We start from the raw sequence: 23,585 nt of genomic DNA, 5'->3' as shown, positions 1-23,585 counted from the left end.
ATGTTGCCAAAGACGAAATAACTTGATACAGTTAACGGATCGCTAGATAACACTTGTTTTTACTTTATATTTGTATTGTATTGAATTGTTTAATCAAATTTAGCTAGTAAACTGAGTGTTTAAAGCCGGTTTCAAAAAACATTCGCGCTCATGTTGCCAAAGACGAAATAACATAATACAGAAAACGGATCGCTAGATAACACTTGTTTTTACTTTATATTTGTGTTGTATTTAATTGTTTAATCAAATTTAGCAAGTAAACTGAGTGTTTAAAGCAGGTCAAGGACGAAATAGCACAATACAGATAACGGATCGCTAGATAGAAGGTTCGCAAATGTTCAAGAACCTTTCACGTCATTCGACGCGATCGTCCGTTGCCAGGCAACGGACGACGCGATCATCTGTTGCCAGGCAGGTTTGGAATGGATTACGTATGGATGAAGTGCCCGGTACAAATTTGGCACCCGGTACAAAAATAACTGAGGAATCCTTCCTCAGTTATTGATCATCATATCATGTACACAAACGCTGTTGAATACAGAAAATGACGACTAATCTTTTTTTACTTCTATCGCTTTGGCGCCCCCTCTGGTGCGGCGCTCCTATGCGCCGCATATAGTGCATACCCACTTTTTGCGCCACTGGGGGGATTATGGGATTATCACGCTGATACGTAGTACTTCCGCATTCGGTGTTCTTTGTGCACTGTGACATCACAGACATTCACAGACTTACCGAACAACACTCCATAACAGCCCGCTCCAAACTGGACAAGGGATTGTTTATTTTTCGAGAAATATATCGACTACGAATGTGAGTGTCTGCTAGCTATCTTACGCTAGGTAGGTTGGCTTATGCTATCGTCAGTTTGGCGTCAGCTCTGTTGCTGAAGTTCTTCAAGGAAAGTGATCATATCCGGGATAGCTTTTAAGAGACTTTATTTGTTATAAAGTATTTCGGTATGGTAAACTAATACTATGCAGCAAAAGGAGGTGGAGGCGTGTCTTTGCACGTGCTGAGAGTCTCCTAGCTGATCATAAACATTAACCCTTATCTAATTGCTGCTGGAAGATTCTGAGGAGCTTGCCCGATGTGAATGTTGTTATGGTCTGATCCGCATGGCCCGGAAGGAGTGGGAGGAGCCGGTGTGACGTATTACCCTCGGCTTCCTCCCTTGTCGGTGGTGCTGCCTTCTGTGGATGGAGCAGTTATTGCAGCCTTCAGTAAGGTCCTGCTCCCCTTGTGGCTATGTATAGTATTTACAGCTTATATGTTTGGTCCTGCTTCCTAGGGTCAATGTGTGGATTGGTCAGGTTCTTAAAATACGTAACAATCCCTCCTTGGTCATCTCAGATGACCATACAATAATATTTAAAATCATAAACTCCATTTACCACACCGAAAACATAGTCAAAGTAGGATAAATCATCAACACCATCAACCGAGTGGGAAAACTCCATAATAGAGTAAAAACCACCACGGATTACCATAACACTGAAACGGCATTCGCCCTGATGGGTCTCATAGGTAATACAAGTCATATTAACAATACAACAATGAACATATGTCCTGGTAATCATATAATCATGTGGTCAAACAGCACACAAACAAAAGTATGCATAGAAATCCTAAGCTAATACTTTTTGGTGCAACAAGGTCATAACATTTTCAACATGTGCAAAAGTAAATTACAAAATTAGTAGTCATAATAAAATTTAAAAATTCAAGATTATTGATAGGCTAGCATGGATTTGGATGGTTCAGGTGATCTTCGTGTATTGGTGCGCTGTTGCATGTGGGTGGTTTTGGACATTGTTATTATCGCAGCCATTGTTTCTTCTGTCGCCGTCGGGGCCTGTAATTCATGAACCCAAGACTCGTCCCTCCTTGTCAAGGGCTCAGCTCACAGAGAGGTTACTTTCACATCATGGGAGCCTCCTTCAGGCGTTCAATCGTCGTCGTGTCAGCAACAGGAAACCTTTAAACAACTGTCTCAAAGAAGATCAACAGTACCATTATCAATACAGCGATACAGAAATAAGTGGTTGCACTCGCAACCAAGCAACACTACACAATAACAAACATAGCCTGGTATGGTTGTTTAGAAATTTGTTATTCAAGTAAATCCGGGATATTGATTATCTTATTTACAGGCGCTACTACTAGAATAGTATAGGTGTTGACTATTCTACATATTTCAGCTGGATAGGGTCGGGCCCCTCAGGTGATGTCTCGTCCACTTTCATCGGATCATATCTGATCCCCATGTAAGCCTGAATTGCACTTAGCGCTTCTGTAGCGCCCACTGCTGTGGTGATCAGCAGATGCAGTAGCCCTCGTGCGCAGGGAATACAACGGCAGCCGGTGACAATTAACACTGTCTCTGCCATTATTCCCGCGACTGGCACATACTGGATCATGCCTTTCCACCTCCCAAACATATTCTCCATCCATCCTGTGAAAGGGTCATTAATGCCGGAGTTCTTTGCCAATTCGAACCTGAGGGATTGTAATCATGCTAGCGCCCTGGCCACCAACCCATCTGGAGCTGTGTTATTGGGGATAAAAGTACAACATGTTGTGCCTATCATCGCATTCACCCCTCCTTGCTCTGTCAATAACATATCCATATCTATATATATTCCTTTTAACCTTATCTAGTAAACTGAACGAACTGTTGCTGATTATGATACATGTAATTTATCCAAACAATATATATATACATTTATTTTTTTTTATATATGTGGACAACCAAAACAGAACCGATTCAAATCCTGCCGTTATTTGATTTCCTCATGTGACTGTTACTCCTTGCTCGGCGGACGTAGTTTGTAGGCTCCGGGTGTGTCTGCATCTGGTGCTGGAACTTTTTGTTTCTATTGTAGAAATACAAACTCATGTACAGCAGTTAGTTGTTCAAAAACATATTTCCTTTAATTCTATTTTTAATTGTTCTAATGGAAGTCCATTATGGGACCCTTGAAATGTGTAAGCATGAATCTAACCGTAAGCATTGCGTGCAAAGTTAGCTGTGTCAGAGTGATACACGGTACTCATCTTGCTTCTGGAAACATTGGACCTGAAAATTGTATGCGTTTCAAATATGTTTGTATTATAATTGATAATGCCTTATTTGTATTCCTTCATCTAACCAATTCTATTTAGTGCTTGTACAGATTTTAAATTTTTGTTTTGAGTGTCCCATTCCTTATTCTGAGCTGATTTCAACCTTCAACCTTGATTTAATATTCACACTACATCCCTCCTTGCGCATTGCTTCAGCCATGCGCATTAAATTAACCAATCCTAACAACGGTGTAGTGCAACCAAGTTGAAGTTCCTTTCCTTAATCATCTGTACATAAACCAATCTATTTGTGAAGAGAAATGAAGACCAGTACATACAAAACCAAAGGTCGATAGTGGTGGGTCTATGCAGCCGTCTGGAGACCACGCTGTTGTTAAATGCAGTAAACCGTAAATGTTTCATGAGTCAGTATACCTGTGTGCCGTAACTTATCAGACTAATAATAAAAAAAATATCAGACTATGAAACGCTGACGTTTTATCAAAACGTTACAGTAGTAGCAGTGGCATTTGAAAGGTGAACCCACTACTTTTGAATCTAAATTGAGCCTATATTGTCCCTTCTCAGCAGATGTATCGCTAATCCATTTCTTATCTATAAACCCAAAAAGATGAAAAAAGGGAAATAACAATGTTAAAATTTGCATGCTCAATATCACTTCTGTGTTAACCGTATCTGGTTCTAACAGTTGGCTTCATTATACTACCCAATTGTCCTACACTAACTATGTATATTGGATGACCTAATTTTCATTTATTCTACGTATTGCTCGCATTTGATGTTGTCCACACTTTGATTCACTCCTATGTACATTGCATACCACATCAAACGTGTATACGCCTTATTCTCTGCCTTTTGCATACCACATCAAACGTGCATATGCCTTAGCAAAGTGAAGTAAAGTAAAACTCAGTTTTATCTTTACTTATTTATAACTATACATATCCCGGACACGTCCATTACTATTTCCAAAACAGTTTTTTTAGCTACGCAGGTCCCAGACCTAACTATACCATTACATGAACAGTATTTATTATTATAATTATCTAGTTTTTTGTTGGTCAACATCAAATCGATACATTAATTCAATTTTGTAATCCTGACCCACTTGAATTCTCCCCGAAGGAGCCCGTGATTGCGAACTCTCCCGCAGCCTCCCCATGAGCTCCACCGTCAACTCTCCAGAACCCGCAGGAACGATCAGTCAGTCGACGTGGGCTTGGAGGCCCCCAAGGAGTGCCACAATCCAACGTCTGACACCAAGTCTATGGGGGAACTTTGAGCCAGGTCAATTAAAACTGTCTAAACTAGATAGAATAAGAGTCATCCGAACTCACAACAATTATGCACATCTGGGTATTAAATATAGGGTGATATTCTATAAACAAAACAAAAACTGAACCTAAAAGAAAAATTCTGAATTTATGGGTTGAAACCAATGTTATTGTAAGTCAATTATAATGAACTATTTTCGAATTATCTTATAGTTTTATACATGGTATGCTTTCAATATCCCCTCGTGTATGTAACAGTCGAGTAACCTCCATTATCTTGGTGGCTCTGACACACACGAGAGGACATTCACACATGGTATATGAATCCACCATTTGTTTTCATTTTATATTTTTACTTATTTTTATTTTCATTTTATTTTTATCTTTATATACACATTCGGAAGAAAAGCACGAACAAAGATGCATCATAACATGCATCAACAGACCTAAAAATAAGCATATTATTCAACAATCTGAGTCCTCAGATGGGATTTCTCCCTGCGGAGCCCTTCATTCTCTAAAGGGTCCGCAGATAGGTCCGCTGAGTGGCCAGGAGTCCTTACACATTCAGAAGTGTTATTGAGGGCAGCTGTTTCACAACAAACCAAAAGCCTTTGTTAACCATATGGTCATCTAAGTCATCATTCCTTAAGATGTCATAAATATGGGGTTGGCCGTTCCTTATTACTTGCGTCTCTGCGCTTCTCTGGGGATCAAAGATAACAGGCCCAAACCAACACAGGATAACAAAGGAACAGAGTGAGAACTGATTTCCACTAACCTCAAAGGATTACATTTTAAACGACCCTGCAGAATAACAGGGTGACAAGACCACATGGGAAAACACAAACATACAAAACTTAAATTTTAACATTAACAAAATATCTTGATGTTAAAAATTGTCATTTCAATATTAGGCATCATACTTCTGTTGTTGTAGGAACGTTGTCAGTCGGGGTCCAGTCGGGGACTGTCGGGGTTATGTTATGGCTGTGCGTTTTGGTTGACCATTAAAGAGATACTTCACCGGTGGGAATATGAAGGTTTTATGAATTAAATAATTCAATGCATTATAAATGTGATTTTTTTTTTTAAATCGGTTTATCCTAGCCTGAAAAAAGGCAGAAAGAGTGTTTTCATGGTCTCTCTGGCTCAAAGTAAGAAAACCTCCAACTACCACTTCGCTGCCCCGCCCACCTGTCGGTCTCACCTGTCGGAAAAATTTGCCACCAAAAGTGTGTTGTAGTCCTCAGCCCTTCTAGCGGGACAAGAGGTTTCTCCCGAAATGACGTCAAACGCGTCATTTGACGTCATTTCGGGAGAAAATTAGAAGAGAAAAAATGGGCCAAGGGGAAACTGGTTTAGACTGATATTTATTTATATATTTATTTATATTACAATAGCGATTTTATAATGATAGAACGCCGGTTCTAAATGGGTGAAGTATCCCTTTAAACTGGTTGTGATATATTGTAATAATCGAGTATCCTCTGTCTACATAGCCCGTCTTGTAATGAAAAACGTAACACGTATATTGTCAATCACAATTAGGATGAATTATGGATTACATTTTATTCTAATTATGTTATTTATGTAAATATTGCCAATTATTAACCATAGATTACGTGAAGACTTTTATTGAAATGTTATTTTCATAATTTGTAAGGAAATATATATTTTATTCTTTCTTATTTTGGTACTCAGGACCTCGTCAGGTCTGTTAACTATGCATTTCTACCGCTTGTCCTCAGGATCCTCTATTTGGGGGGGACTCTTCTGCTCTCCTACTAGGCAGGTTATCCCAGAACTCTCCTAATAAGAATCCCCAGGCCTGGATAATCCCCGGACTTCTGTGGACGAGCGGTATGCATGCTATGGACAACTTTAAAGGCTAACCGTTCATGATGTGGAGTCTAGATAATTATTCCTATCTTAAGATCAACGTGTAACTCTCGTACAGGGATCTGGTTTGATGTAAGACCCCTGTATTGGTGTCCTTGCAGGACCTCTTTCGGTTTTGGAATCCGGCTTACCTAATTAATGAATACAAGATAATGCATGCATATTGGTGGTACGATATTATATCTATTGCAATCGCTCCAATGGAAGCAATAGTTGACCTTTGAACATCTCACGCAGTGTTATTCAGTTTATTTGTATGTAGTAGCTGATTACTGCAGAATTTAACCTTTAATATTCGCAAAAAATGTATTGTAATTGTGGCTACAGCAGTTGAGCTAACTCCCTCCTTGGGCACCGTTTAAAACCATGTGCACCATTTATTAATTAGACATATTATTCTAGCAGTTGAACCCCGTGTCTATTTGAACCAGCCTGGTTCTGTACCTGTCTTGCTACACAAAACGCATGAAAATAGACAGAAGGGCTCAGCAACCTGGAAAAAAATAATTACTGTCAGTGTTTGGCCGTTCCTGCATATACTGCCATTTCCTGGAGAGAGAGAGAGAGAATTAAGATCAATGCAGGGAAGTAAAAAGATGAGTGTTTGGCAACTTGTAATGCTTGTGTTGCCACCTTATGAAGAGAAAAGAGAAGTAAGATCAATGCACAGAAGTAAAACGATGAGTGTTGGGCAACTTGTAATGCTTGTGTTGCCACCTCCTGAAGAGAAAAGAGAATTAAGATCAATGCACAGAAGTAAAATGATGAGTGTTGCTTGTAATGCTTGTGTTGCCACCTCCTGAAGAGAAAAGAGAATTAAGATCAATGCACAGAAGTAAAATGATGAGTGTTGGGCAACTGCATCGTTGTGTTGCCACTTCCTGATTAGAAAAGAGAATATTTGTAGTAATGTAAACAATCAAAATGATGAATGTCGGGCATTCATCACTGCTCGGGTTGCAAAGGCCTGACGAGAAAAGAGAACAAATTTAGTACAAATGCAAGACATTTATAGATTGTTTAAACTATTAATGTTGGTGATTCAAAAAACATTGATTACAACCTACACAAATACTTGTGTGTTCTGCCGATATTAACAAGCGACTGGCTCCCTGTATTTCAGCACCCAGACACACAGACCCTCAAATATACAAACAAATATACAAAATTTACATCCTGGTTCCAACACATGACCAGGTGACTAGGGTGGGAGGGGGCAAGGGTGAGAAAGAACAATAAGAAAATACTTCAATTTAACTGACAATAGGAAGGGGTTTAGCCTCCTTCTTTCAGCAATATGAATAAGGGAGTGTGGGAAGAGAGCGTTTGAAGGTACAGACTAGGTGTGTAGGGGTGGTCCTCTTTAAATTGCAGGTTCGTTTGATGTGCAGGTAATCAATAGGTCTTCGTCTATCAAGTAGATTTGGCATAGGGGGTGTATAGAAATGTATGAGATCCCTCTGTTCCAGTATGAATGTTAAAGTCAAGAGGGGTTTTGAACGGCTGTTTAATGGGTTACCCTATTGTTGCAAGGCAAATTTGGTCTCGCCTGGTGGGGGCAGACAATTAAGGGGATTCTTGAGCTGGATGAGGGGAAAACAGTAGATCGGCTTCTTGGAAAGCAGGGGGTCGTCCAGTTGGGACTTATAATAGTTATATTCTTGTGGTACAGTTGGAGATGTTGAGATGTAATTGGGAATAATCTCGTGTTAACGAGTAGGGTGCACTACCAAGAACTATAAATATGGCGGCGGGGCAAACTACATACGTATCAGCCGATAAAAGAAACTTCTCTGAGTTCTATCTGTCCGGCTGATATCTGGGGTACCTTATGGCATAAGGCTACCACTTAACCGCAATTTGCGCTCTCAGTACAATCTTTCTCCGCGCTGTGTGTACATTTATATATACACAGATAGTCCTATGAGATCCTCGGATGAAAAGGGGAACTACAAACAGAAGTTATCGTTGGTTTTAAACAGCCACAGAGAGAGAGAGAGAGGTGTCGTGGGAGCAACCCTGTCTCGTCAAAATTACGTTCCCAGAAAACTATTCGGCATTCTCAATTACGTTTGTCATAAAACGTATTTTGTCCGCGATTACGTTTTATTGAACGTATTGCAAATACGTTCGTCCTCAGCCTATTTTTTTTACCATTTATTAACCTCTAGGATTATGTTTGGTTGAAACGTATCCCAGATAGGTTAAATGTCAACGTATAGCACATTATTGTCATTAAGGCATATCTTCCTTTCAGGGAACGTTTCATTTAACGTATTTTGTCTGAAAAACGTATCTTGGCTGTGGATACGTGTTATTGAACATATCGCAAATACGTTCGTTGTCAACCTATTTTTTGCCATTCATTTACCTCTAGGATTATGTTTGGTTGAAACGTATCCCAAATATGTTAAATGTCAACGTGTAGCACATTATTGTCATTAAGGCATATTTCCCTTTCGGGAAGCGTTTCATTTAACATTATTTTGTCCCTGATTACGTCTTATTGAACATATTGCAAACAGGTTCGTTCTCAACATTTTTGTTATTTATTTAAGCTACCTCTTGGATTACATAGGCTACATTTAATTGAAACGTATCCTTAATAGGCTACGTTAAATTTTTATAACACATTATTGTCAGCATATAGGCATAGGCCTACCTCTCGGTAGGCCTCAACAACGTTATATCAACATGTCACAAGAGGAGAAATGAGCTGCTGACGGGGTAACTGTAGGAGCGGGGGTTGCTTTGTTGATTTCTTTATCTAGGGCAGGGGTCGGCAACCTTTGTGACATGGAGTGCCAGTTTGAAATTTTCTTCTCATCTAGTGTGCCATTATCAACAATAACGCAAAGTTAAATTATGCCACAATTTAATTTTTTTTCCAATATACCTGGAATTTTATCTGTAATCTGTATTATTAACAAAATAGGCACATCAATATTTCAAAGACTGAAAAACAGCTACACATTTAAACTAAAACTAGTGTAGGCTGAGGCAACATCAAATTATCAGATGCCTAACTCTGGCTGTGATCCCTGGCTTTTATCAACAATAATGCAAAGATAAATTATGACACAAAATACAAGAATATTTACAATATACCTGGAATTTGATTCTCAACAATAACAGTATCTGTAATCAAAACCAAATTAGCCACATCAAAATTTCAAAGACTGAAAAACAGCTACACATTTAAACTAAAACCAGTGTAGGCTGAGGCAACATTCAATTGTCAGATGCCTACCAGACAGTCAGTGTGATCCCTGGCTTTTGTCAACAATAACGCAAAGTTAAATTATGACACAAAATACATATTTTTTCCCAATATAACATGGATTTGATTCTCAACAATAACAGTATCTGTATTCTTAACAAAATAGCCACATCAACATTTCAAAGACTGAAAAACAGCTACACATTTGAACTAAAACTAGTGTAGGCTGAGGCAACATCAAATTATCAGATGCCTACCAGACAGTCAGTGTGATCCCTGGCCCTGCTTTGCTTGACTGAGCTCTGTGATCTGTGGCTTGTAGTTAGTTACTTTGAGTAGCAAACATGCCTCAGAGTGCTCCGTTGTTAACCGACTGCGGGTGGGGCTGAGCACATGTTTCATGTGTGAGAACACCTGCTCACAGAGATATGTTGACCCGAAGACTGACAGCAGCGCCAGTGCAATGCCCCGGGGACAGCTGAATTTCTCAGGTGCAGATGCCCAGCAGGTGAGGATGTGGGCTCCGTGATCTTTCACTGGTGTGGCTTCCAACAGTTTTCTGAGCTCTGCAAACTTGGTCACCCACAGTGTTGAGCTCTTCAGCTCAATCAGCTGCATTTCCATGTCCTCTGTATCCATCCAGTCGATCAGAGTAGCATCCAAATCATGTCCATCAAAGCTGTCGGGCTTGATCAACATAGAGAACATTGGTCCGTACCTTTTAAAATCGACAAATCGCGTTGTGAACTCCGCCTCCAGCACACGCATGTACGCGGTTATTTCAGCGGTGTTGATGTTGCGCAGGGAGGACAGCTCTCTCAGGTGTCGGAAGTAGCGGAATGTGGAGGTGGAAATGTCATCTGAGAATACTGCCAGCTTACCGACAAAAGCCGCCCATGTCTCAAACATGTCCAAAACAGTTTGTCCTGCACCTTGCAGTCTGAGATTGAGCAGACTGTTTCACAATCCATTTCTCGTCCTCCAGTTCTGGATACTTTTGGCCCTTTTCAGCCAGAAAGGCCTTGATAGCATCAAGACAGCTGACAAATCGCTCCAGAACTTTTCCGCAACTCAGCCATCTCACTGCTGAGTGGAGCGGCAGATCTGTGTATGCGCTGTCCAGCTCCTCGAGCAGGGACTGAAACTGCCGATGCGTCAGTGCAGATCGCTTCACTATGAAGTTAATAATCTTGCTCACCGTGGCCATAACTTCATTGAGATCGGAATTTGACATTTTTGCACACAGATTCTCCTGATGGATTATGCAGTGGAGTTTCATGATGGGGTGGCCAACTTTTTCTTCTATCAGTTTGACAGCGCCCTTGTGTCTCCCAACCATAGCGGGGGCGCCGTCTGTGGTCACTGCAAACACTTTTCTGATGTTAATCCCTCGTTCTTCAAAATGTTCAATTAATGCCTTGGCTACGTCTTCACCTTTTGTAGTGTCAGGCATTGGCTTCAAGCAGCATAGTTCCTCTCTGACAGTTGAATCACAGTACCTTGCCATGACTGCCAAACGCGGGATGTCATTCACATCCACGCTTTCATCAAGTGCAATGCTAAATACCGCAGCATCTTTTAATCCAGCTGTTTGCTGAGCTCTGACATTTTCAGCCATTTCATCAATACGTCGCTGAACACTTCTAGCTGACGTGGGAATGTCCTTTATTCGTGACTTGATCGTTTCTTTATTTGGCAAGCTTTCAAAAAGAGCATCTGAACAACTGAGGAAAGCCTCCTTAATAAATTCGCCATCTGTAAACGGCTTCCCATGCTTTGCAATGCAATGCGATAACTTGCTTCTGTCCCGTGATCTTTAGCAGTGGTAAAAACCTTGAAGGAGCTAGCCTGTTTTTCATATCTGGACACAGCACGTTTGATTGACTCTACTTTGTCTGCTTGGTCTTTGAAGGTCTTCTCGTGCTTCGTCTCAAAATGACGCTTAACACTTGACGTTCTGCACACAACATTCTCACAGCATAAAGTGCACACAGCACAGTCCTTCACAAATAGAAAACCAAACTCTTGTGTCCAGCAGCACTGGAATGGCCTAGTTTTAGCTGCAGCGGGTGTTGCCATTGTTCACAATATCACGCTCTGTCATTAATTTATGTCAGCACGAAGACAGCGGACAGTGCGCTTGAATTTCAAACACTTTGATCTGAAATTCTCCCGCTGCAACCTGACCAATGGCCACACTCCAACATCAAATCCAGTGGTGTCCTCCGGGTCCTAGTGCCGGCAGACAAAAGACGGCTTTTTTTTGCTTTTTTTTAACGGGACAGAAAAAGTGAGTATCGTAACACTGAGGTGCCGTGCCAGTGTTTATTCTGCGGCGTGCCAACCGTGGCACGCGTGCCATAGGTTGCCGACCCCTGATCTAGGGCTATAGCTGTGGACAAAGCGGGAAGTGTGAGTTTGTTGGGCGGCTGCCTGAACTGAGCTGCAGGAAATTATGTTCACATGTTTCTTCATTCATTCATGAAGGCTAATACCGGTGAACGGTGACGTCAGACTCACGCCCACCTACAAACCAATCAATGTCCAGTATCAGCCTGTCCTCTCGGAAAATACAACCACGTAGGTGGTTTGTTCTGCCACAGATTACGACCCATTGGAATTTATCCAAAACGAGCGAACGAGGCCCTCTACATGTGCGGACAACCCTTTCGCATCAAAATTACGTTCCCAGAGAACTATTCGGCATTCTCAATTACGTTTGTCTAAAAAACGTATTTTGTCCGTGATTACGTTTTATTGAACATATTGTAATGACCTCGCCGGTGACATAACGATGTCGAGTCATTAGTAATTGAAGGAACTTTTAATGGACCAAAACCAGGTCACTGAAACCCGTAACCAACGGCAGAAATCCCACCCAAAACAAACCCTGGTTACCCCGGCAACCCCCAACACGGTCTCACTCACGTGCAGGCCCCCACCCTCGTGTTCTTCCAAGGCCCTCCCCCAGCTGACCTAATGATTCGCCCCCACACTGATTGACAAGAAGAACATTACAATACATGCACACAGAACAACTGGCATAACGGACAACGAAATACAATGCAACACATAACACACAAACTATTTAACTGTCCCAGGGTCGCTACAATATTGTAAATACGAATTCGTTCTCAGCCTATTTTTGCCATTTATTTACCGTGTTACTATGGCAGAATAAAGAATAAATTCATGCATTATCATTCAACTTGAACATGTGTTTTTACAGTGTAGAGTGGTGGAGAGGGATGACGTATGTTGGCAAACCCGGAAGTGAGCGTCGCCCTCGGTTCCCTTGACAAAAAGCCAACGGGTTTTCCATTGGATTTTGGATTATTGCAGAAAAATTCTCAACTCCTCAAAAACGGAAAATAAATAAATAAATAAAAATAACCGTGCTCCAAAGAACGAAGTGTAAACCAATGCATTCTGAATGGGAGTGTTTCTCAGATTTTTCCATGCTACACAACGAAATGTAAACCCATGCAAATAAAGACTTCATGGTCATAATAATTTAAATATCATTAATCTACTACTGAGTGTGTAGGGAGGTATTCTATTTTTTTCAACGGGCTGAATCCAGTCACTTGACCGTCATGGTTGCTATGGTGGTTGCTATCGACCGCCCCCTCTAATACTCGTGGCTCTAAAAACCATGCGGCAAAGGAGCTGCCGTCAATTGGGTTGTTTTTGTCGTAAACTAGGGTCCGATGGTTGAAAAATAGACAGATATTCCAAGGTATCCTTAAAAGGCAGCTTGGATGTGTTTATTTTCTGCAGTTTAGACTTCTTCTATAACTAATTTTTGAAAGCAAAACACCAAGCTCATTGATTTAACGAGGGAGGGTTATTTGAAACAATTTATTAAAGGTTGTATAGGTGATTTGCTTTTTTGGCCATTTTTGCAAAATTACTTGAAATCCTTATCATAACCCGCTTACAGCCACTGAGTTAGAAGTACTGACATGAAAATTAAACAAGTCAATCATCTGTGGAACGGGCAGGGCTCGAAAAACTCCAGCCAATCATTTCCATTGCCACCGAGTTGCATTGGACAGTAAGTACGTCAATCAAACGGTCGTACTGCACTCCCCCTCCCCCGCGCCCCGCGCGCGACCCCTTCGTGCAGTACTCGTGACCCAGAGCTCGTGACCCAGAGCAAGCTCCTGTTTGTTGTTATCCTGCGGTAGCTACTGGAACTAGTTAATCCACATTTGGACCTAGCAGTAGAAGACAATTTCCATGGCAGACAAGACGCCACCATCCCCACCACCACCACCACCACCAGCAAAGAGAAGGAAAACTCTTTTTCAGAGAGTAATTGATAATAAAAACGCTGAAAGAGAAAAACTGAAATCAAGAATAATCCTAGGCGCTGCTTTCGAACGTTGGCGGCAACTGAAGGACGAGAAGGGTCTAAAAACCGATGCTTGTGTGGCTGTTGACCTAGTTTCAAAGTTTATACCGTTTATACTCGGTAATACCGGTGTGGAGACGAGTGTATTACTCGGTGTGAAAATGTCCACACCGCGGCAACCCTAGTGAAAACCAGGACTTCCAATACAATTATATGAAACAAACATACATTTTCTAAAAATAGTAATGATTTATGTGACCGTTTAATGTTTATAACATCTGGTCCAACCATTGCAGCGAGAACGTATTCTCAGCAGGGGGTGCTGGGAAAAAAAAAAACTCAGCCTGCACTAGACTCGCAACTCGTTACATTGATAAAAAAAGATGTATAGCAGCGCAGCTCAATTACACCAGTGCATGCGCGGACAGTTGAAAATCGATCGTTCACATCCAGCTGCTCACAGAACAAGTTTAGCGCACCACCGCTACCCTCACACTTTTTCATATAACCTTTTTTCAGCACTAGGTCATATGAGCATTAAATAAATGCTGCGTATCAAAATGCCTTGGACAGCTGCGAGGATGACTCGCTTTGCCACGGGCCGAAACAGTTCGGAGCGACCACAGCCAGAGCGAACACAGCGGGGCAGAGGAGTGTCAGGAATAGTCTTTGGTGTACACATCGGTAGGCCTACGGCCTATTTGCACTACTGTTTAGTGGCAATGCAGTGTTTTATTCGATGCCTTTTTATTTTCGTATATTATTTCAATGAATACAATTTATTTATTCATAAAAAACGGATCTGGTCTTCAAATCTTTTTTCCAAATATAGGTCGTCTTACAATGGGGTTTGTGTTTACATTCGGATCAATACGGTACAGCGGGCGCTCACATGACGTTAAGCATTTCCTGGTGCATAATGTGACGCTTCAGAACCTAAAATCCCGTTTCTCCCCGTTGACACGACAACACATAACCGGCGTTTTCAGAAATCTCCACTTTGGCCGGAGTTTTTAGAAATGATCGTTTTCTGTGATAAGACAGGGCCTCGGACAGGGGGTGTTGCAGCACCCCCAGCACTCCTACTTCCCGCGGTACTGGGTGCAACTTACAGCTGAATGTAGTGCCATGTTGTTAAACGAAAACCTACGCTAGCCTGGCTCGCTCTCGCGCATCTCTGTTCGCGCTCGTGCATAATTGCGCGTCCAGGTACTTGGAATGGGTGGAGTCAGAGTCAGCGTTGAAGGAGAGGGGGTAGGACCATTTGAGTTGTGTATTTTCAAAATCTGCTGGCGTTTCGCAAATCACCTACCCAACCTTTAAATAAATATTTGTGAGGGGTCATTCCTTCTCCTGATTTTACTTCCTATTTATGTCTAGCGTAAACCCCTACTGTCCACAAGCATCCCCCCCCTCCCCATATGGATTTGGATAATTGTTGCCACGTCCCAGTGGTGGAGGTATCATATATATATGAAAGAGGGCATTCAATTATAGCCTACTACAATGATCAATTAGGAGGCCGAAGCCCTAAAGGAAGTGATGCAATAGGTGACTGAGTCGACAACATTTAAGTAAGCTGTATAGGGTCTCTTATATATCAAAGGGGGTCTCAAAGGACGCATACGCTTATGGCAAGCCGAATTGTCATTTATTAACTCAGTTTGAATATCCAGAATTTACATTGCAGATATCTGCAATACAGTTTCGCCTAGTCAAAACTAACATTTCGGATATCCGCAACTACATTCCTCCTATCCGCATTTGTCATTTCAGATATCCACAAAGACATTCCTCCTAGGCGAAATGACGTCATTTTCGCCATTCATGTCTATGGGGTTTCTCATTGCGGATATCTACAATTCAGTTGCGGATATCCACTTTGTGAATTACGGATATCTGCAACTGAATTGTAGATATCTGTAATTCCAGTTTGAGATATCTACAATTTGATTCTGACTAGTCATAATTCCAGTTCAAGATATCTTTAATTCACCTCAATTCAAGATATCTACATGTCCCTTTTCAGATATCTTAAATTAAGTTTTGACTAGGCGAAATGAAGTTGTAGATATCTCTAACTGGAGTTACGACTAGTCAAAATGACGTTGTAGATATCTCTAACTGGAGTTACGACTAGGCGAAATGACGTTGTAGATATCTAATATCAAGTTATAGATATCTTGAAAGGAATTTTGATTAGAGATATCTACAATTGTAGATATCTTTAACTTTCATTCTGCCTGGGCGAAACTGAATTAAAGATATCTTGAATTCGAGTTTTGACTAGGCTAAATGACGTTTCAGATATCTCTAATGACGTTTCAGATATCTGTAATGACGTTTCAGATATCTGTAATGACAAATTATAGGACCGTTTACTTTAGGCGGGAGCGGAGCAGCTCTCTCTCCACACATCCCCTGTGTGTGGGCTTGTTCAATTTCATGGCATTTTCTCGTGATCTTTTCGATCACAGCCAACGCCATGACTGCTCCTTTCTTATTCCATTCGGAAATGAACCCACTTCTTCTTTGATTATGGCGGCAAGGGGAAATGACGTATTTCTGGATATCTAAAACGTAATGCCCAACACTCAAATGACGTTTGAGATATCTTTAACTTTCATTCTGCCTAGGCAAAACTGAATTACAGATATCTGCAATTGTCATTTAAGATGTGTGACGAGTTGAATGTCGTTTTCCGTGAAGTCATTGCAGATATCTGTAATTCAGTTTCGCCTAGTCAAAACTGAATTACAGATATCTCTAACTATCGTTTCGACTAGTCAAAACTACGTCACAGATATCTCTAACTGTCGTTTCGACTAGTCACAACTACGTAACAGATATCTTGAATGAAGTTGTTGATATCTACAATGTAAATTCCGGATAGTCAAACTTAGTTAATAAATGTCAATTCGGCTTGCCATATACGCTTCAACCTGTGGCTCCAGCACTACAGGAAATGACTCAGCAAGTGCTCCATCTCGTTGCAACTCACCCAGCGGCTCGCTTGCAAGATTTTGGCCTGAAGTTCTTCCCAGACCTACACCCTAGCCATCCAATGCATATCTGAGAATCAGGCCTCTCTTTAATAATGACAAAAAGTTATGAGAGAAACACACATTAACTTTTTGTTATCTCATAAGCGGCGTGGTGCCGGCTCCTTTTGACCTTTTGACCCCCGACTTCAAAAACGTGGCCACAGGCCAGCTGTGTCTACACACCTTTAGCCACAAATGTACGCCTCCATCCCAAAAAAAATGGGGACTAGAAACTAACCTCTGTCTTATGTACATTTACTGTACTGTTGGAGGTCACGCCCCTTTGCCGACCTTTTCGAGATAGCTAGGGATGCTCAAATGTTTACACACATTTCCCGGGGCCCCGTGAACGACATATCCGAGATTTGGAGTTCTAGCCCTTAGAGAAAAAAAGTTTTCCCAAATGGAGTGTCATTTGGACAAAGCCCCTCAGAAGTGTAGCCTGCAAGACCTAATGGTTCAGAATGTGATGGAAAAACAGTTTTTGAGATAGGAAGGTCCTACCGCTCTGATTTTAATACCTTATTCTAGGGCCTAACTGGGACCTCCGCACCGAAACTTGGCCCGGTCAGACCCCGAGGGCAGGAAGGGGGTGCCTGCCCTCGGGGTCTGACCGGGCCAAGTTTCGGGCAGGAAGGGCCCCCCCTTCCTGCCCTCGGGGTCCGACCGGGCCAAGTTTTGGTGCGGAGGTCCCAGTTAGGCCCTAGAATAAGGTATTAAAATTTCAGGGCGGTAGGACCTTCCTATCTCAAAAGAAATGACACTCCATTTGGGAAAACTTTTTTTCTCTAGGGGCGTGACCTCCAACAGTACAGTAAATGTACATAAGACAGAGGTTAGTTTCTAGTCCCCATTTTTTGTGGGATGGAGGTGTACATTTGTGGCTAAAGGTGTGTAGACCCAGCTGCCTGTGGCCACGTTTTTGAAGTCGGCGGTCAAAAGGTCAAAAGGAGCCGGCACCACGCTGCTTATGAGATAACAAAAAGTTAATGGGTGTTTCTCTCTTAACTTTTTGTCATTATTAAAGAGAGGCCTGATTCTCAGATATGCATGTTGGATGGCTAGGGTGTAGGTCTGGGAACTTCAGGCTAAAATCTTCCAAGCGAGCCGCTGGGTGAGTTGCAACGAGATGGAGCACTTGCTGAGTCATTTCCTGTAGTGCTGGAGCCACAGGTTGAAGCGTATGCGTCCTTTGAGACCCCCTTTGATATATAAGAGACCCTATACAGCTTACTTAAATGTTGTCGACTCAGTCACCTATTGCATCACTTCCTTTAGGGCTTCGGCCTCCTAATTGATCATTGTAGTAGGCTATAATTGAATGCCCTCTTTCATATATATATGATACCTCCACCACTGGGACGTGGCAACAATTCTCCAAATCCATATGGGGAGGGGGGGGATGCTTGTGGACAGTAGGGGTTTACCCTAGACATAAATAGGAAGTAAAATCAGGAGAAGGAATGACCTCTCACAAATATTTATTCAATAAATTGTTTCAAATAACCCTCCCTCGTTAAATCAATGAGCTTGGGGTTTTGCCTTCAAAAATTAGTTATAGAAAAAGTCAAAACTGCAGAAAATAAACACATCCAAGCTGCCTTTTAAGGATACCTTGGAATATCTGTAAACATGATTTTGTGTTCTATTTTATCTTCTTCATCATTTTCACCAACACATTTTCAAAGTTCAAACAATTTCACCAGCTCATTTGCAGAGTTTCAAATCTGGCACTGTTCTAACGGTGTATTTCATTGTTGCCCGGTTTTGAAACCTTGTAAATGGGATTCTGCAAACAGGTGTTCATACATTGAGAAATACGTTTTGAAAGGTTGAATATTTAGTTTTAAAAACTTGTAAAGGTGTACGTTTACGACATTGCAACGTATTTTTTCAGAACTGACTTTTCAGAGATTTGACCGCACAGGCGCAAGCTTTGAGTCACGTGAATATTGGCAGTGTTCTGACGCCACTCGTTTTGAAACTCCTAAAGAAAAAACGTTCCTGGGGGCGGGACCATTTAGCTCTAAACCTATTGGTTGCTCTCGGCTGACGTACATTCCAATCACATGTGCCGTTCACCGGGCTGTGCGTGATTGACAGTGCTCTGCCGATGACACGAATAACAAGCGACTTTCGCGGTTGATTTTGATTTCCATTTTCTGGAACCATGGCTGTTTCCCAAAGTGAAGGCTGCAGCCTTGCTAGGACGTGTCCTTGCTAGTCGCGTCCTATGGAGATGAGACTATGGTTCCAGAAAATGGAAATCAAAATCAACCGCGAAAGTCGCTTGTTATTCGTGTCATCGGCAGAGCACTGTCAATCTCACTGTTAATCTTCAGCCTCAAGGCATATTTATTTTATAGTGAATAACTAAACTGCTCTGCCCGCCTTCATGTTGGGAGCGGGCTAAGAGAATGATCAAGTCCGGAACATTCATATTTATAGGGGGCATGACGTCACCAATCATATCACATCTCTTATCAAACTGATAACACCCCCTTGTGGTGTGGAACAGATATACAGTACAGAATACATCACAGTCAATCATACATACTTATGTCAACACCCCCACTTATGAGTGACCTGTATCCTGCACAGCTTTTAACAATCAGAATAAACAAATACAGAATTAAATCAAAACATATTTACTATTCATCAGATGCTTACACCAAACATGACTCCTGAAAATTTCCTAAATTTAACCTTTGAGACAGGCTTGGTCATAGCATCTGCTACCATCTCATCTGTTGGACAATAAACAAGTGTCATCTTCCCATCTTTAATGGTTGACCTTATGCAGTGATACTTGATGTCAACATGTTTGCACCTTTGTCTGCACACAGGGTTCTTCACAAGTGCAATAGTGCCCTGGTTATCCTCATGAACAACAGTTGGAACATATTCATAGGAATCCATACCCTTCAGTAATTGCTCTAGATAGATACACTCCTGTATTGTTAGAGCTAAAGCCATGTATTCGGCTTCACATGTAGATAACGCTACTGTGGGTTGCTTTTTACTCTTCCATGATACCAGTGAGCTGTCACTGCTCATGCTCACACAGTAGCCAGACGTGCTCCGTCTGTCGCTGGTGTCTGCACCCCAATCTGCATCACTGTATGCCCAAAGGCCTAAACCATCGCTGCTTTTCTTAAAAGTCAGCTGCTTGTCAGTAGTACCTTTAAGATAACACAGTGCATGTTTGACTGTCACCCAGTTTTCCTCTGTGGGGTTTGCAAAATGTTGTGATAACTTGCTTACCACAAAACATAGATCAGGTCTCGTACAAGTAGCTAAGTAGATGAGACTACCTACAGCTTCCCTGTATTTCCTTATATCAGTCATCTTTGGTGCATCGTCAGTGTAATCAACCTTTTGTTCACATGGTGTGTCACGTGCTCTGCACTCCTGCATATCAAACCGTTTGAGAATCTTCTCAGTATACCTCTGTTGTGACATGGTTACACAATCGTCAGTCTGACTGAAGTCTATGCCTAGAAAGTGTTTCAGCCTGCCTAGGTCCTTCATCTTAAACCTGGTGGAAAGCATTGCCTTCACCTGCTCTAGACTTATTGTGTTGTTTCCTGCGATGATGAGATCATCCACCCAAATGACAATAATCACCTTCCCTCCCTGCGTTGACTCTTTTGTGTACACACAATGATCTGCTGGGTTCTGTGTAAAGTTGTCATTTACCAAGCATTTGTGTAACATTTCATTCCAGTTACGTCCCGACTGTTTCAAACCATGAATTGACTTCTGTAATTTACACACTAGATTGTTTCCCCCTTTTTCATAACCTTCAGGTTGTTCCATGTAAATGTCTCGGTCAATGGGTGCGTGTAGATACGCCGTCTTTACATCCATTTGGTGTAGTACCAAGTTCTCTTGTGCTGCCTTTTGCATGACTACACGCACACTGGTCATATTTGCCGTGGGGGAGAATGTCTCACCATAATCTATCCCCTCTCTCTGGCTATACCCCTTCACCACAAATCTGGCCTTGTACTGCTCACACCCATCACCACCCTCTTTAATTGAGTATACCCACCTACCTCCCACTGTCTTTCTGCCCTCTGGCAATTTTGTCAGGGTAAAAGTCTGGTTCTCCTCTAATGACTGCATCTCCTCGTCCATTGCCCTCTTCCATTTACCTGCTTGTGATGATGTCACAGCCTGCTTAAAGGTCAGTGGCACACCACACACTGCTCGGTAGCAATAGTCAACACTGGTGAGTGTGCTATCATCATCACCACTATCATCCTCAGTAGCATAATCACAGAGATAACTTGGGGGCTTACACTCTCTAGTGGGGTACCTCCCACTGATTGGGGCCTGTGGCGTCACCCTTTGGTGCTCCTCGCCATCATCCTCTGGGGATTGTGGACTGTCAGTCTGTACGTCTGTGCTCTGAGCACTGTGCTGTGGTGCGTCGGTTTTGTCACTATTTACAATGGGGTCAAGTCCTAAGTCCTGAGTCTGAGTCTCGCTGTCACATGTGGTCTTAGTGATAAACTTGACCAGTCTGTGCTTCTGCACTTTACCTTTGGTGGGGTAGTAAACTAGATAGGCTGGGCTGCCTTTGTCGTGCCCTACGAAAAGACCCTTCTCACACCTGGGATCTAGTTTACCCTTGTCTTGTATGTACGCATAACACTCTGACCCGAATTTGTGCATCTTGGCTAGATCACACTTCTTCCCTGTCAGTGCTGTGTATGGTGTTGTGCCTATGTGCTTGTTAAAGCATCGGTTTTTGGTGTATGCTGCTTCCTGAACGGCGTAATGCCATAGACTCTTAGGTAAGTTGCTGTCAATGAGCTTACACCTTGCCATCTCAAAGAGAGTGCGCCCTTCCCTCTCAGCTATCCCGTTCTGGTGTGGGGAGTAAGGACAGGACATCTCTTGTCTGATCTTGTTCTTTCGCAGGAGTGTCTTAAACTCTCTGCTTGTGAACTCGGTCCAGTTGTCTGACCGGATGCATTTCACACTGCCATAAGGCGCTATGTCAGCCAAGAACTTTTCAGTAGCCAGTACGGCATCACTCTTTGCTTTGAGGAAGTATGTGAATACTACTCCTGTGCACACATCTGTGAAAGATTGCATGTACCTGTAACCCTCGATTGAACCATTGGTCACTGGACCAGCTAGATCAGTGTTTACCAACTCCAGTGGTGTTTTCACCTTGTCTGTTGCATTTCTGTTTCTCGTCCGAGTCCTCTGTGCACACATGACATTCCTTTTCAGGCTTACGCTTTGCACCCTTCATGTGCATGCCTAGCGTTACATCCTGCAGTTTCAGTATGTCATCATAGTTACAATGCCCCATAATTTCATGCCAGGTTTGAATATCATGGCTAACATTGCACATGTCATTGTCATCACACTTGGTTTGCAAGTAGTACATTCTGTCACACACTTGAATGCTAAACCTTGCACCATCAGGCGCTACAAGAACATCGTTACCTTCCTCGAAGAGTACCTTGGCACCGTGTGCAGTGGCACACTTCACGGAGAAGAGTTCTTGTGGGAACGAAGGGGTGTACAGGGCGTTCTTGAGAGTCACTGTACATGTTCGTCCGTCGCTGTCGGTGAGACACACCTGTGCGTCTCCTCTGCCTTCCGCCAACCCGAATATCCGCCTCCCGTCGGCCAGCTCCATGCTGTGGCTCTCCGGCTTGAATGTGCTGTCGAAGGACTTGAACCGACTCCTGTCGTTCAGCATGTGGGATGTCGCGCCAGTGTCGACGATCAGCCCTTTTCCCTCAATCTGCCGCTGCTGCGCTGGCTTGCAGGTGTCCTCGGTCTCTGCCCGGAATGTGAAGTCGACTCTCGCGGGTCCCCGCGCCTCGATCCGGCCACCGCCGCTGCTGTTGCTGCTACCACTGCCGCTGCCGTTGCCACCACCGCCGTGATCTTCAGCGCGAGCACACCTGGACCTTTGTGCACGCTCTTTCTTCCTGCAGGCGTTGTCGCTGTGGCTTGTGCTTTTGCAGGAACCAAACTTTTCTTGTGCACTCATCTTTTCGATATCCCCTTTCACCGCACCGCCAACACGCCATCTCTGTCGAAGATCCGCTGTTCTTTTTCTTCAGTGCTGCGCGAGCCTTCAGCACCCTTTCTCCCGCCATCTCGGCTACTGGCTCAGCATCCTCCGACGCCTCGAAGTTTCGCAGCTTAGCCTTGAACTCCGCCAGTTTCATCTCCGCTGAACCGTGGGTTACCATCAGCGTAAACGGCTTGTAGTTCTCTGGAAGTCCCCGCATAATCATAGCCATAATCAACCCCTCACTCGGTGCCTCGCCTGAACCTCTGAGCGCTGTGAAAATCTGCTCTGCCCGGATAATGTACTCTGTCACAGTCTCAGTGTCCGCTTTCTTCAGCGAGGTTAACATTATGTATAACGAAACAATCCGTGGCCTACCTTTGCCAATGTAGTGCTCTCTCAACACTTGCAGACTCTCGCGTCCCTTATTTTTACAGTCTCTGAATATCAGTCCCACACTCACGTTATCCAGCAATGGCGCCAACGAACAGTAAGCATCAGCATTCAGCTCCTCATCCTTGGCTCGTTCCTCAGCCGTCAGCGGTCCACCAGGCTCGTTCAGAATAGTCTCTTTTAACCTGACACGGTGCATACAACACAGCATCCGTTCTTCCCAGAGCTCATATTCTTCGGCCCTACCGTCAAACATCGGCCA

The sequence above is a fragment of the Gadus morhua genome, chromosome 11 (assembly GCF_902167405.1).
Source record: "Gadus morhua chromosome 11, gadMor3.0, whole genome shotgun sequence".
NCBI classification, from domain to species: domain Eukaryota; kingdom Metazoa; phylum Chordata; class Actinopteri; order Gadiformes; family Gadidae; genus Gadus; species Gadus morhua.
The sequence above is the reverse complement of the archived record's forward strand: the minus strand, read 5'-3'. Positions refer to the sequence as shown.